Raw genomic sequence first — 13,946 nt, forward strand, 5'->3', positions numbered from 1 at the left:
TTAGAGCCTATGAGGCTCCTGGTGGAGGAGAAGGACGAGACTGACGCAGTCTCGTCGTCCTCCTCCACCTTCCACGAAGCCGGGCCAGGCGCTGGAGGCGGCGCGAGCGCCCTCACTCCAGTCCCAACACCGCCTTCGTCCTCCCCCTCTGACTTACCCCGTCCCATCCCCGTTTTAATATTGAACTCCATAATATTCCCACGAGCAGGTCGGAAGAAAAGGTCCGCCCGGGCAGAGCCGCCTTACCCGGGTAAGCCTATATACTCCTGGGGTTCGGCAGGTTCCCCGGAGGTGGTCGCTTGGGATTGGACCTTCTCCCCCAACCATGCATCCCATCGCCGCGCACCATAGCTTAGGATTGGAGGGCGATTTTATAGAGTCGCCATACTCGTGGCCCAGGCGGTTAAGCCAAGACCCCCGTTCCTCCTGCCGTCACGTACCATTCACAAAAACCAATAGGGAATTGTGAATGGGTCGTTGTGACGACCAACAGGAGGCTTACGGTGTGTGTATGACTCGGGTACCCCGGGTTCGTTAAGCCCGTACTGCAGCTGAAAGGCTGGCAGCCCCTGAGGGGATCCCAGACTTAACTTGCGTTATCCTCTAAAATATTGATCGAGACCAGGTTTAATGGACTGCTTCAGTGTGGTACCACATTACTACGTGATCCAAACCAGAAAAAACCCAGGATCCGTTCAACAAGTATGTGAAGAATGCGAAAGTATGAGTCTGATGAGTGAAAATCCCAGACCTAACCTAGACCTAACATGCGTTATCCTCTAAAATATTGATCCAAACCAGGTTTAATGGACTGTTTCAGTGTGGTACCACACTACTACGTGATCCGAACCAGAAAAAACCCAGGATCTAGCCATGAAGTATGAGAAATATGCGAAAGTATGAGCCTGATGAGGGCAAATCCTAGACTTAACCCAAACCTAACATGCGTTATCCTCTCAAATATTTATCAAGATCAGGTTTAATTGAATGTTTCAGTGTGGTACCACATTACTACATGAACCAAACCAGAAAAAACCCAGGATCCGTTCAACAAGTATGTGAAGAATGCGAAAGTATGAGTCTGATGAGTGATAATCCCAGGGCTAACCTAGACCTAACATGCGTTATCCTCTAAAATATTGATCGAGACCAGGTTTAATCGACTGTTTCAGTGTGGTACCACATTACTACGTGATCCAAACCAGAAAAACCCCAGGATCCGTTCAACAAGTATGTGAAGAATGCGAAAATATGAGTCTGATGAGTGATAATCCCAGGGCTAACCTAGACCTAACATGCGTTATCCTCTAAAATATTGATCCAAACCAGGTTTAATGGACTGTTTCAGTGTGGTACCACTTTACTACGTGATCCAAAGCAGAAAAAACCCTCGATCAGGTCAACAAGTATGTGAAAAACGCGAAAGTATGAGTCTGATGAGGGCGAATCCCAGACCTATGCCAGACCTAACTTGCGTTATCCTCTAAAATATTGATCGAAACCAGGTTTAATTGACTGTTTCAGCGTGGTACCACATTACTACGTGATACAATCCAGAAACAGCCCAGGATCTAGCCATCAAGTATGAGAAATATACGAAAGTATGAGCCTGATGAGGGCAAATCCTAGACTTAACCCAAACCTAACATGCGTTATCCTCTCAAATATTTATCAAGATCAGGTTTAATTGACCGTTTCAGTGTGGTACCACATTACTACGTGATCCAAACCAGAAAAAACCCAGGATCCGTTCAACAAGTATGTGAAGGATGCGAAAGTAAGAGTCTGATCAGTGAAAATCTCAGGCCTTACCTAGACCTAACTTGCGTTGTCCTCTAAAATATTGATGGAAACCAGGTTTCATTGACTGTTTCAGTGTGGTACTACATTACTACGTGATGCAATCCAGAAAAAGCCCAGGATCTAGCCATCAAGTATGAGAAATATGCGAAAGAATGAGCCTGATGAGAGCAAATCCTAGACCTAACCTAGACCTAACTTGCGTTGCCCTCTAAAATATTGATCGAAACCAGGTTTAATTGACTGTTTCAGTGTTGTACTTCATTACTACGTGATGCAATCCAGAAAAAGCCCAGGATCTAGCCATCAAGTATGAGAATTATGCGAAAGAATGAGCCTGATGAGAGCAAATCCCAGACCTAACCTAGACCTAACATGAATTATTCTCTAAAATATTGATCGAAACCAGGTTTAATTGACTGTTTCAGTGTGGTACCACATTATTACGTGATCCAAACCAGTAAAACCCCAGGATCCGTTCAACAAGTATGTGAAGAATGCGAAAGTATGAGTCTGATGAGTGAAAATCCTCGGCCTAACCTAGACCTAACATGCGTTATCCTCAAAAATATTGATCGAAACCAGGTTTAATGGACAGTTTCAGTGTGGTACCACACTACTACGTGATCCAAACCAGAAAAAAACCCAGGATCTGTTCAACAAGTATGTGAAATACGCGAAAGTATGAGCCTGATGAGGCCAAATCCCAGACCTATCCCAGACCTAACTTGCGTTATCCTCTAAAATATTGATCGAAACCAGGTTTAATTGACTGTTTCAGTGTGGTACCACATTACTACGTGATCCAATCCAGAAATAGCCCAGGATCTAGCCATGAGGTATGAGAAATATGCGAAAGTATGAGCCTGACGAGAGCAAATCCTAGACCTAACCCAGACCTAACATGCGTTATCCTCTAAAATATTTATCAAGACCAGGTTAAATTGATTGTTTCAGTGTGGTCCCACATTACTACGTGATCCAAACCAGAAAAAAACCAGGATCCGTTCAACAAGTATGTGAAGAATGCGAAAGAATGAGTCTGATGAGTGAAAATCCCTGGCCTAACCTAGACCTAACATGCGTTATCCTCAAAAATATTGATCGAAACCTGGTTTAATCGACTGTTTCAGTGTGGTACCACATTACTATGTGATCCAAACCAGAAAATAGCCCAGGATCTATCCATGAAGTATAAGAAATATGCGAAAGTGAGCCTGATGAGGGCAAATCCTAGACCTAACCCAGACCTAACATGCGTTATCCTCAGAAATATTTATCAAGACCAGGTTTAACTGAATGTTTCAGTGTGGTACCACATTACTACGTGATCCAAACCAGTAAAAACCCAGGATCCGTTCAACAAGTATGTGAAGAATGCGAAAGAATGAGTCTGATGAGTGAAAATCCCAGGCTAACCTAGACCTAACATGCGTTATCCTCAAAAATATTGATCGAAACCTGGTTTAATCGACTGCTTCAGTGTGGTACCACATTACTATGTGATCCAAACCAGAAAATAGCCCAGGATCTATCCATGAAGTATAAGAAATATGCGAAAGTATGAGCCTGATGAGGGCAAATCCTAGACCCAACCCAGACCTAACATGCGTTATCTTCAAAAATATTTATCAAGACCAGGTTTAACTGAATGTTTCAGTGTGGTACCACATTACTACGTGATACATTCCTGAAACAGCCCAGGATCTAGCCATGAAGTATGAGAAATATGCGAAAGTTTGAGCCTGACGAGGGCAAATCTTCGACCTAACCCAAACCTAACATGCGTTATCCTCTAAAATATTGGTCCAAACCAGGTTTAATAGACTGCTTCAGTGTGGTACCACTTCACTACGTGATCCAAAGCAGAAAAAACCCTCGATCTGCTCAACATGTATGTTAAAACTGCGAAAGTATGACCCTGATGAGGGCAAATCCCAGGCCTAACCTAGACCTAACATGCGTTGTCCTCTAAAATATTGATGGAAACCAGGTTTAATTGACTGTTTCAGTGTTGTACTTCATTACTACGTGATGCAATCCAGAAAAAGCCCAGGATCTAGCCATCAAGTATGAGAATTATGCGAAAGAATGAGCCTGATGAGAGCAAATCCCAGACCTAACCTAGACCTAACATGAATTATTCTCTAAAATATTGATCGAAACCAGGTTTAATTGACTGTTTCAGTGTGGTACCACGTTATTACGTGATCCAAACCAGTAAAACCCCAGGATCCGTTCAACAAGTATGTGAAGAATGCGAAAGTATGAGTCTGATGAGTGAAAATCCTCGGCCTAACCTAGACCTAACATGCGTTATCCTCAAAAATATTGATCGAAACCAGGTTTAATGGACAGTTTCAGTGTGGTACCACACTACTACGTGATCCAAACCAGAAAAAAACCCAGGATCTGTTCAACAAGTATGTGAAATACGCGAAAGTATGAGCCTGATGGGGGCAAATCCCAGACCTATCCCAGACCTAACTTGCGTTATCCTCTAAAATATTGATCGAAACCAGGTTTAATTGACCGTTTCAGTGTGGTACCTCATTACTACGTGATCCAAACCAGAAAAAACCCAGGATCCGTTCTACAAGTACGTGAAGAATGCGAAAGTATGAGTCTGATCAGTGAAAATCTCAGGCCTTACCTAGACCTAACTTGCGTTGTCCTCTAAAATATTGATGGAAACCAGGTTTAATTGACTGTTTCAGTGTTGTACTTCATTACTACGTGATGCAATCCAGAAAAAGCCCAGGATCTAGCCATCAAGTATGAGAATTATGCGAAAGAATGAGCCTGATGAGAGCAAATCCCAGACCTAACCTAGACCTAACATGAATTATTCTCTAAAATATTGATCGAAACCAGGTTTAATTGACTGTTTCAGTGTGGTACCACATTATTACGTGATCCAAACCAGTAAAACCCCAGGATCCGTTCAACAAGTATGTGAAGAATGCGAAAGTATGAGTCTGATGAGTGAAAATCCTCGGCCTAACCTAGACCTAACATGCGTTATCCTCAAAAATATTGATCGAAACCAGGTTTAATGGACAGTTTCAGTGTGGTACCACACTACTACGTGATCCAAACCAGAAAAAAACCCAGGATCTGTTCAACAAGTATGTGAAATACGCGAAAGTATGAGCCTGATGAGGGCAAATCCCAGACCTATCCCAGACCTAACTTGCGTTATCCTCTAAAATATTGATCGAAACCAGGTTTAATTGACTGTTTCAGTGTGGTACCACACTACTACGTGATCCAATCCAGAAATAGCCCAGGATCTAGCCATGAGGTATGAGAAATATGCGAAAGTATGAGCGTGACGAGAGCAAGTCCTAGACCTAACCCAGACCTAACATGCGTTATCCTCTAAAATATTTATCAAGACCAGGTTTAATTGATTGTTTCAGTGTGGTCCCACATTACTACGTGATCCAAACCAGAAAAAAACCAGGATCCGTTCAACAAGTATGTGAAGAATGCGAAAGAATGTGTCTGATGAGTGAAAATCCCAGGCCTAACCTAGACCTAACATGCGTTATCCTCAAAAATATTGATCGAAACCTGGTTTAATCGACTGTTTCAGTGTGGTACCACATTACTATGTGATCCAAACCAGAAAATAGCCCAGGATCTATCCATGAAGTATAAGAAATATGCGAAAGTGAGCCTGATGAGGGCAAATCCTAGACCTAACCCAGACCTAACATGCGTTATCCTCAAAAATATTTATCAAGACCAGGTTTAACTGAATGTTTCAGTGTGGTACCACATTACTACGTGATCCAAACCAGTAAAAACCCAGGATCCGTTCAACAAGTATGTGAAGAATGCGAAAGAATGAGTCTGATGAGTGAAAATCCCAGGCCTAACATAGACATAGCTTGCGTTATCCTCTAAAATATTTATCAAGACCAGGTTTAATTGATTGTTTCAGTGTGGTACCACATTACTACGTGATCCAAACCAGTAAAAACCCAGGATCCGTTCAACAAGTATGTGAAGAATGCGAAAGAATGAGTCTGATGAGTGAAAATCCCAGGCCTAACCTAGACCTAACATGCGTTATCCTCAAAAATATTGATCGAAACCTGGTTTAATCGACTGTTTCAGTGTGGTACCACATTACTATGTGATCCAAACCAGAAAATAGCCCAGGATCTATCCATGAAGTATAAGAAATATGCGAAAGTATGAGCCTGATGAGGGCAAATCCTAGACCCAACCCAGACCTAACATGCGTTATCCTCAAAAATATTTATCAAGACCAGGTTTAACTGAATGTTTCAGTGTGGTACCACATTACTACGTGATACATTCCTGAAACAGCCCAGGATCTAGCCATGAAGTATGAGAAATATGCGAAAGTTTGAGCCTGACGAGGGCAAATCTTCGACCTAACCCAAACCTAACATGCGTTATCCTCTAAAATATTGGTCCAAACCAGGTTTAATAGACTGCTTCAGTGTGGTACCACTTCACTACGTGATCCAAAGCAGAAAAAACCCTCGATCTGCTCAACATGTATGTTAAAACTGCGAAAGTATGACCCTGATGAGGGCAAATCCCAGGCCTAACCTAGACCTAACATGTGTTATCCTCTAAAATATTGATCGAAACCAGGTTTAATTGACCGTTTCAGTGTGGTACCTCATTACTACGTGATCCAAACCAGAAAAAACCTAGGATCCGTTCTACAAGTACGTGAAGAATGCGAAAGTATGAGTCTGATCAGTGAAAATCTCAGGCCCTACCTAGACCTAACTTGCGTTGTCCTCTAAAATATTGATGGAAACCAGGTTTAATTGACTGTTTCAGTGTTGTACTTCATTACTACGTGATGCAATCCAGAAAAAGCCCAGGATCTAGCCATCAAGTATGAGAATTATGCGAAAGAATGAGCCTGATGAGAGCAAATCCCAGACCTAACCTAGACCTAACATGAATTATTCTCTAAAATATTGATCGAAACCAGGTTTAATTGACTGTTTCAGTGTGGTACCACATTATTACGTGATCGAAACCAGTAAAACCCCAGGATCCGTTCAACAAGTATGTGAAGAATGCGAAAGTATGAGTCTGATGAGTGAAAATCCTCGGCCTAACCTAGACCTAACATGCGTTATCCTCAAAAATATTGATCGAAACCAGGTTTAATGGACAGTTTCAGTGTGGTACCACACTACTACGTGATCCAAACCAAAAAAAACCCAGGATCTGTTCAACAAGTATGTGAAATACGCGAAAGTATGAGCCTGATGAGGGCAAATCCCAGACCTATCCCAGACCTAACTTGCGTTATCCTCTAAAATATTGATCGAAACCAGGTTTAATTGACTGTTTCAGTGTGGTACCACATTACTACGTGATCCAATCCAGAAATAGCCCAGGATCTAGCCATGAGGTATGAGAAATATGCGAAAGTATGAGCCTGACGAGAGCAAATCCTAGACCTAACCCAGACCTAACATGCGTTATCCTCTAAAATATTTATCAAGACCAGGTTTAATTGATTGTTTCAGTGTGGTCCCACATTACTACGTGATCCAATGCAGAAAAAACCCTCGATCAGGTCAACATGCATGTTAAAACTGCGAAAGTATGAGCCTGATAAGGGCAAATCCCAGACCTATCCCAGACCTAACATGCGTTATCCTCAAAAATATTAATCGAAACCAGGTTTAATGGACTGCTTCGGTGTGGTACCACTTTACTACGTGATCCAATGCAGAAAAAACCCTCGATCAGGTCAACATGTATGTTAAAACTGCGACAGTATGACCCTGATGAGGGCAAATCCCAGGCCTATCCTAGACCTAACATGCCTTGTCCTCTAAAATATTGATGGAAACCAGGTTTAATTGACTGTTTCAGTGTTGCACTTCATTACTACGTGATGCAATCCAGAAAAAGCCCAGGATCTAGCCATCAAGTATGAGAAATATGCGAAAGAATGAGCCTGATGAGAGCAAATCCCAGACCTAACCTAGCCCTAACATGAATTATTCTCTAAAACATTGATCAAAACCAGGTTTAATGGACAGTTTCAGTGTGGTACCACACTACTACGTGTTCCAAACCAGAAGAAAACCCAGGATCTGTTCAACAAGTATGTGAAATACGCGAAAGTATGAGCCGGATGAGGGCAAATCCCAGACCTATCCCAGACCTAACTTGCGTTATCCTCTAAAATATTGATCGAAACCAGGTTTAGTTGACTGTTTTAGTGTGGTACCACTTTACTACGTGATCCAATGCAGAAAAAACCCTCGATCAGGTCAACATGTATGTTAAAACTGCGAAAGTATGAGCCTGATGAGGGCAAATCCTAGACCTATCCCAGACCAAACTTGCGTTATCCTCTAAAATATTGATCGAAACCAGGTTTAATTGACTGTTTCAGTGTGGTACCACATTATTACGTGATCAAATCCAGTAAAACCCCAGGATCCGTTCAACAAGTATGTGAAGAATGCGAAAGTATGAGTCTGATGAGTGAAAATCCTCGGCCTAACCTAGACCTAACATGCGTTATCCTCAAAAATATTGATCGAAACCAGGTTTAATTGACTGTTTCAGTGTGGTACCACATTACTACGTGATCCAATTCAGAAATAGCCCAGGATCTAGCCATGAGGTATGAGAAATATGCGAAAGTATGAGCCTGACGAGAGCAAATCCTAGACCTAACCCAGACATAACATGCGTTATCCTCTAAAATATTTATCAAGACCAGGTTTAATTGATTGTTTCAGTGTGGTCCCACATTACTACGGGATCCAAACCAGAAAAAACCCGGGATCCGTTCAACAAGTATGTGAAGAATGCGAAAGAATGAGTCTGATGAGTGAAAATCCCAGGCCTAACCTAGACCTAACATGCGTTATCCTCAAAAATATTGATCGAAACCTGGTTTAATCGACTGTTTCAGTGTGGTACCACATTACTATGTGATCCAAACCAGAAAATAGCCCAGGATCTATCCATGAAGTATAAGAAATATGCGAAAGTATGAGCCTGATGAGGGCAAATCCTAGACCTAACCCAGACCTAACATGCGTTATCCTCAAAAATATTTATCAAGACCAGGTTTAACTGAATGTTTCAGTGTGGTACCACATTACTACGTGATACAATCCAGAAACAGCCTGGGATCTAGCCATGAAGTATGAGAAAAAATGCGAAAGTATGAGCCTGATGAGGGCGAATCCCAGACCTATCCCAGACCTAACTTGCGTTATCCTCTAAAATATTGATCGAAACCAGGTTTAATTGACTGTTTCAGCGTGGTACCGCGTTACTACGTGATACAATCCTGAAACAGCCCAGGATCTAGCCATGAAGTATGAGAAATATGCGAAAGTATGAGCCTGACGAGGGCAAATCCTAGTCCTAACCCAAACCTAACATGCGTTATCCTCTAAAATATTGATCCAAACCAGGTTTAATGGACTGCTTCAGTGTGATACCACTTTACTACGTGATCCAAAGCAGAAAAAACCCTCGATCAGGTCAACATGTATGTTAAAACTGCGAAAGTATGACCCTGATGAGGGCAAATCCCAGACCTAACCTCGACCTAACATGAATTATTCTCTAAAATATTGATCAAAACCAGGTTTAATTGACTGTTTCAGTGTGGTACCACATTACTACGTGATCCATTCCAGAAATAGCCCAGGATCCAGCCATGAAGTATGAGAAATATGCGAAAGTATGTGCCTGATGAGGGCAAATCCTAGACCTAACCTAGACCTAACATGCGTTATCCTCTAAAATATTCATCGAAACCAGGTGTAATCGACTGTTTCAGCGTGGTACCACATTACTATGTCATACAATCCAGAAACAGCCCAGGATCTAGCCATGAAGTATGAGAAATATGCGAAAGTATGAGCCTGATGAGTGAAAATCCCCGGCCTAACCTAGACCTAACATGGGTTATCCTCAAAAATATTGATCCAAACCAGGTTTAATGGACTGTTTCAGTGTGGTACCACTTTACTACGTGATCCAAAGCAGAAAAAACCCTCGATCAGGTCAACATGTATGTTAAAACTGCGAAAGTATGACCCTGATGAGAGCAAATCCCAGGCCTAACCTAGACCTAACATGCGTTGTCCTCTAAAATATTGATGGAAACCAGGTTTAATTGACTGTTTCAGTGTTGTACTTCATTACTACGTGATGCCATCCCGAGAAAGCCCAGGATCTAGCCATCAAGTATGAGAAATATGCGAAAGAATGAGCCTGATGAGGGCAAATCCTAGACCTAACCCAGACCTAACATGCGTTATCCGCGAAAATATTTATCAAGACCAGGTTTAACTGAATGTTTCAGTGTGGTACCACATTACTACGTGATCCATACCAGAAAAAACCCAGGATCTGTTCAACAAGTATGTGAAAAATGCGAAAGCATGAGTCTGATGAGGGCAAATCCCAGGCCTAACCTAGATATAACTTTCGTTATCCTCTAAAATATTGATCGAAACCAGGTTTAGTGGGCTGTTTCAGAGTGGTACCACATTACTACGTGAACCATACCAGAAAAAACCCAGGATCCGTTCAACAAGTTACTGAAGAATGCGAGGGTATGAGTCTGATGAGTGAAAATTTCAGGGCTAACCTAGACCTAACATGCATTATCCTCTAAAATATTGATCGTAACCAGGTTTAATTGACTGTTTCAGTGTGGTACCACATTACTACGTGATGCAATCCAGAAAAAGCCCCGGATCTAGCCATCAAGTATGAGAAATATTCGAAAGAATGAGCCTGATGAGAGCAAATCCCGGGCCTAACCTAGACCTAACATGCGTTATCCTCAAAAATATTGATCGAAACCTGGTTTAATCGACTGTTTCATTGTGGTACCACATTACTATGTGATCCAAACCAGAAAATAGCCCAGGATCTATCCATGAAGTATAAGAAATATGCGAAAGTATGAGCCTGATGAGGGCAAATCCTAGACCTAACCCAGACCTAACATGCGTTATCCTCAAAAATATTTATCAAGACCAGGTTTAACTGAATGTTTCGGTGTGGTACCACATTACTACGTGATCCATACCAGAAAAAACCCAGGATCTGTTCAACAAGTATGTGAAAAATGCGAAAGTATGACCCTGATGTGGGCAAATCCCAGACCTAACCCAGACCTAACTTGCGTTATCCTCTAAAATATTGATCGAAACCAGGTTTAATTGACTGTTTCAGTGTGGTACCACTTTACTACGTGATCCAAAGCAGAAAAAACCCTCGATCAGGTCAACATGTATGTTAAAACTGCGAAAGTATGACCCTGATGAGAGCAAATCCCAGGCCTAACCTAGACCTAACATGCGTTGTCCTCTAAAATATTGATGGAAACCAGGTTTAATTGACTGTTTCAGTGTTGTACTTCATTACTACGTGATGCCATCCCGAGAAAGCCCAGGATCTAGCCATCAAGTATGAGAAATATGCGAAAGAATGAGCCTGATGAGGGCAAATCCTAGACCTAACCCAGACCTAACATGCGTTATCCGCGAAAATATTTATCAAGACCAGGTTTAACTGAATGTTTCAGTGTGGTACCACATTACTACGTGATCCATACCAGAAAAAACCCAGGATCTGTTCAACAAGTATGTGAAAAATGCGAAAGCATGAGTCTGATGAGGGCAAATCCCAGGCCTAACCTAGATATAACTTTCGTTATCCTCTAAAATATTGATCGAAACCAGGTTTAGTGGGCTGTTTCAGAGTGGTACCACATTACTACGTGAACCATACCAGAAAAAACCCAGGATCCGTTCAACAAGTTACTGAAGAATGCGAGGGTATGAGTCTGATGAGTGAAAATTTCAGGGCTAACCTAGACCTAACATGCATTATCCTCTAAAATATTGATCGTAACCAGGTTTAATTGACTGTTTCAGTGTGGTACCACATTACTACGTGATGCAATCCAGAAAAAGCCCCGGATCTAGCCATCAAGTATGAGAAATATTCGAAAGAATGAGCCTGATGAGAGCAAATCCCGGGCCTAACCTAGACCTAACATGCGTTATCCTCAAAAATATTGATCGAAACCTGGTTTAATCGACTGTTTCATTGTGGTACCACATTACTATGTGATCCAAACCAGAAAATAGCCCAGGATCTATCCATGAAGTATAAGAAATATGCGAAAGTATGAGCCTGATGAGGGCAAATCCTAGACCTAACCCAGACCTAACATGCGTTATCCTCAAAAATATTTATCAAGACCAGGTTTAACTGAATGTTTCGGTGTGGTACCACATTACTACGTGATCCATACCAGAAAAAACCCAGGATCTGTTCAACAAGTATGTGAAAAATGCGAAAGTATGACCCTGATGTGGGCAAATCCCAGACCTAACCCAGACCTAACTTGCGTTATCCTCTAAAATATTGATCGAAACCAGGTTTAATTGACTGTTTCAGTGTGGTACCACATTACTACGTGATAAAATCCAGTAAAACCCCAGGATCCGTTCAACAAGTATGTGCAGAATGCGAAAGTATGAGTCTGATGAGTGAAAATCCTCGGCCTAACCTAGTCCTAACATGCGTTATCCTCATAAATATTGATCGAAACCAGGTTTAATGGACAGTTTCAGTGTGGTACCACACTACTACGTGATCCAAACCACAAAAAAACACAGGATCTGTTCAACAAGTATGTGAAAACCGCGAAAGTATGAGCCTGATGAGGGCAAATCCCAGACCTATCCCAGACCTAACTTGCGTTATCCTCTAAAATATTGATCGAAACCAGGATTAATTGACTGTTTCAGTGTGGTACCACATTACTACGTGATAAAATCCAGTAAAACCCCAGGATCCGTTCAACAAGTATGTGAAGAATGCGAAAGAATGAGTCTGATGAGTGAAAATCCCTGGCCTAACCTAGACCTAACATGCGTTATCCTCTAAAATATTCATCGAAACCAGGTTTAATTGACTGTTTCAGTGTGGTGCCACATTACTACGTGATCCAATCCAGAAATAGCCCAGGATCTAGCCATGAGGTATGAGAAATATGCGAAAGTATGAGCCTGACGAAAGCAAATCCTAGACCTACCCAGACCTAACATGCGTTATCCTCTAAAATATTTATCAAGACCAGGTTTAATTGATTGTTTCAGTGTGGTACCACATTACTACGTCATCCACACCAGAAAAAACCCAAGATCCGTTCAACAAGTATGTGAAGAATGCGAAAGTATGAGTCTGATGAGTGAAAATCCCAGGCCTAAACTAGACCTAACATGCGTTATCCTCAAAAATATTGATCGAAACCTGGTTTAATCGACTGTTTCAGTGTGGTACCACAATACTACGGGATGCAATCCAGAAAAAGCCCAGGATCTAGCCTTCAAGTGTGAGAAATATGCGAAAGAATGAGCCTGATGAGGGCTAATCCTAGACCTATCCCAGACCTAACTTGCGTTATCCTCTAAAATATTGATCGAAACCAGGTTTAATTGACAGTTTCAGTGTGGTTCCACATTACTACGTGATCAAATCCAGTAAAACCCCAGGATCCGTTCAACAAGTATGTGAAGAATGCGAAAGTATGAGTCTGATGAGTGAAAATCCTCGGCCTAACCTAGACCTAACATGCGTCATCCTCAGAAATATTGATCGAAACCAGGTTTAATGGACAGTTTCAGTGTGGTACCACACGACTACGTGATCCAAACCAGAAAAAAACGTAGGATCTGTTCAACAAGTATGTGAAAAACGCGAAAGTATGAGCCTGATGAGGGCAAATCCTAGACCTAACCCAGAACTAATATGCGTTATTCTCAAAAATATTTTTGAAGACCAGGTTTAACTGAATGTTTCAGTGTGGTACCACATTACTGCGCGATCCAAACCAGAGAAAACCCAGGATCTGTTCAACAAGTATGTGAAAAATGCGAAAGTATGACCCTGACGTGGGCAAATCCCAGGCCTAACCTAGACCTAACATGAATTATTCTCTAAAATATTGATCGAAACCAGGTTTAATGGACAGTTTCAGTGTGGTACCACATTACTGCGCGATCCAAACCAGAGAAAACCCAGGATCTGTTCAACAAGGATGTGAAAAATGCGAAAGTATGACCCTGATGGTG

This window comes from Colletes latitarsis, unplaced genomic scaffold, assembly GCF_051014445.1.
Source record: "Colletes latitarsis isolate SP2378_abdomen unplaced genomic scaffold, iyColLati1 scaffold0013, whole genome shotgun sequence".
Taxonomy (NCBI): domain Eukaryota; kingdom Metazoa; phylum Arthropoda; class Insecta; order Hymenoptera; family Colletidae; genus Colletes; species Colletes latitarsis.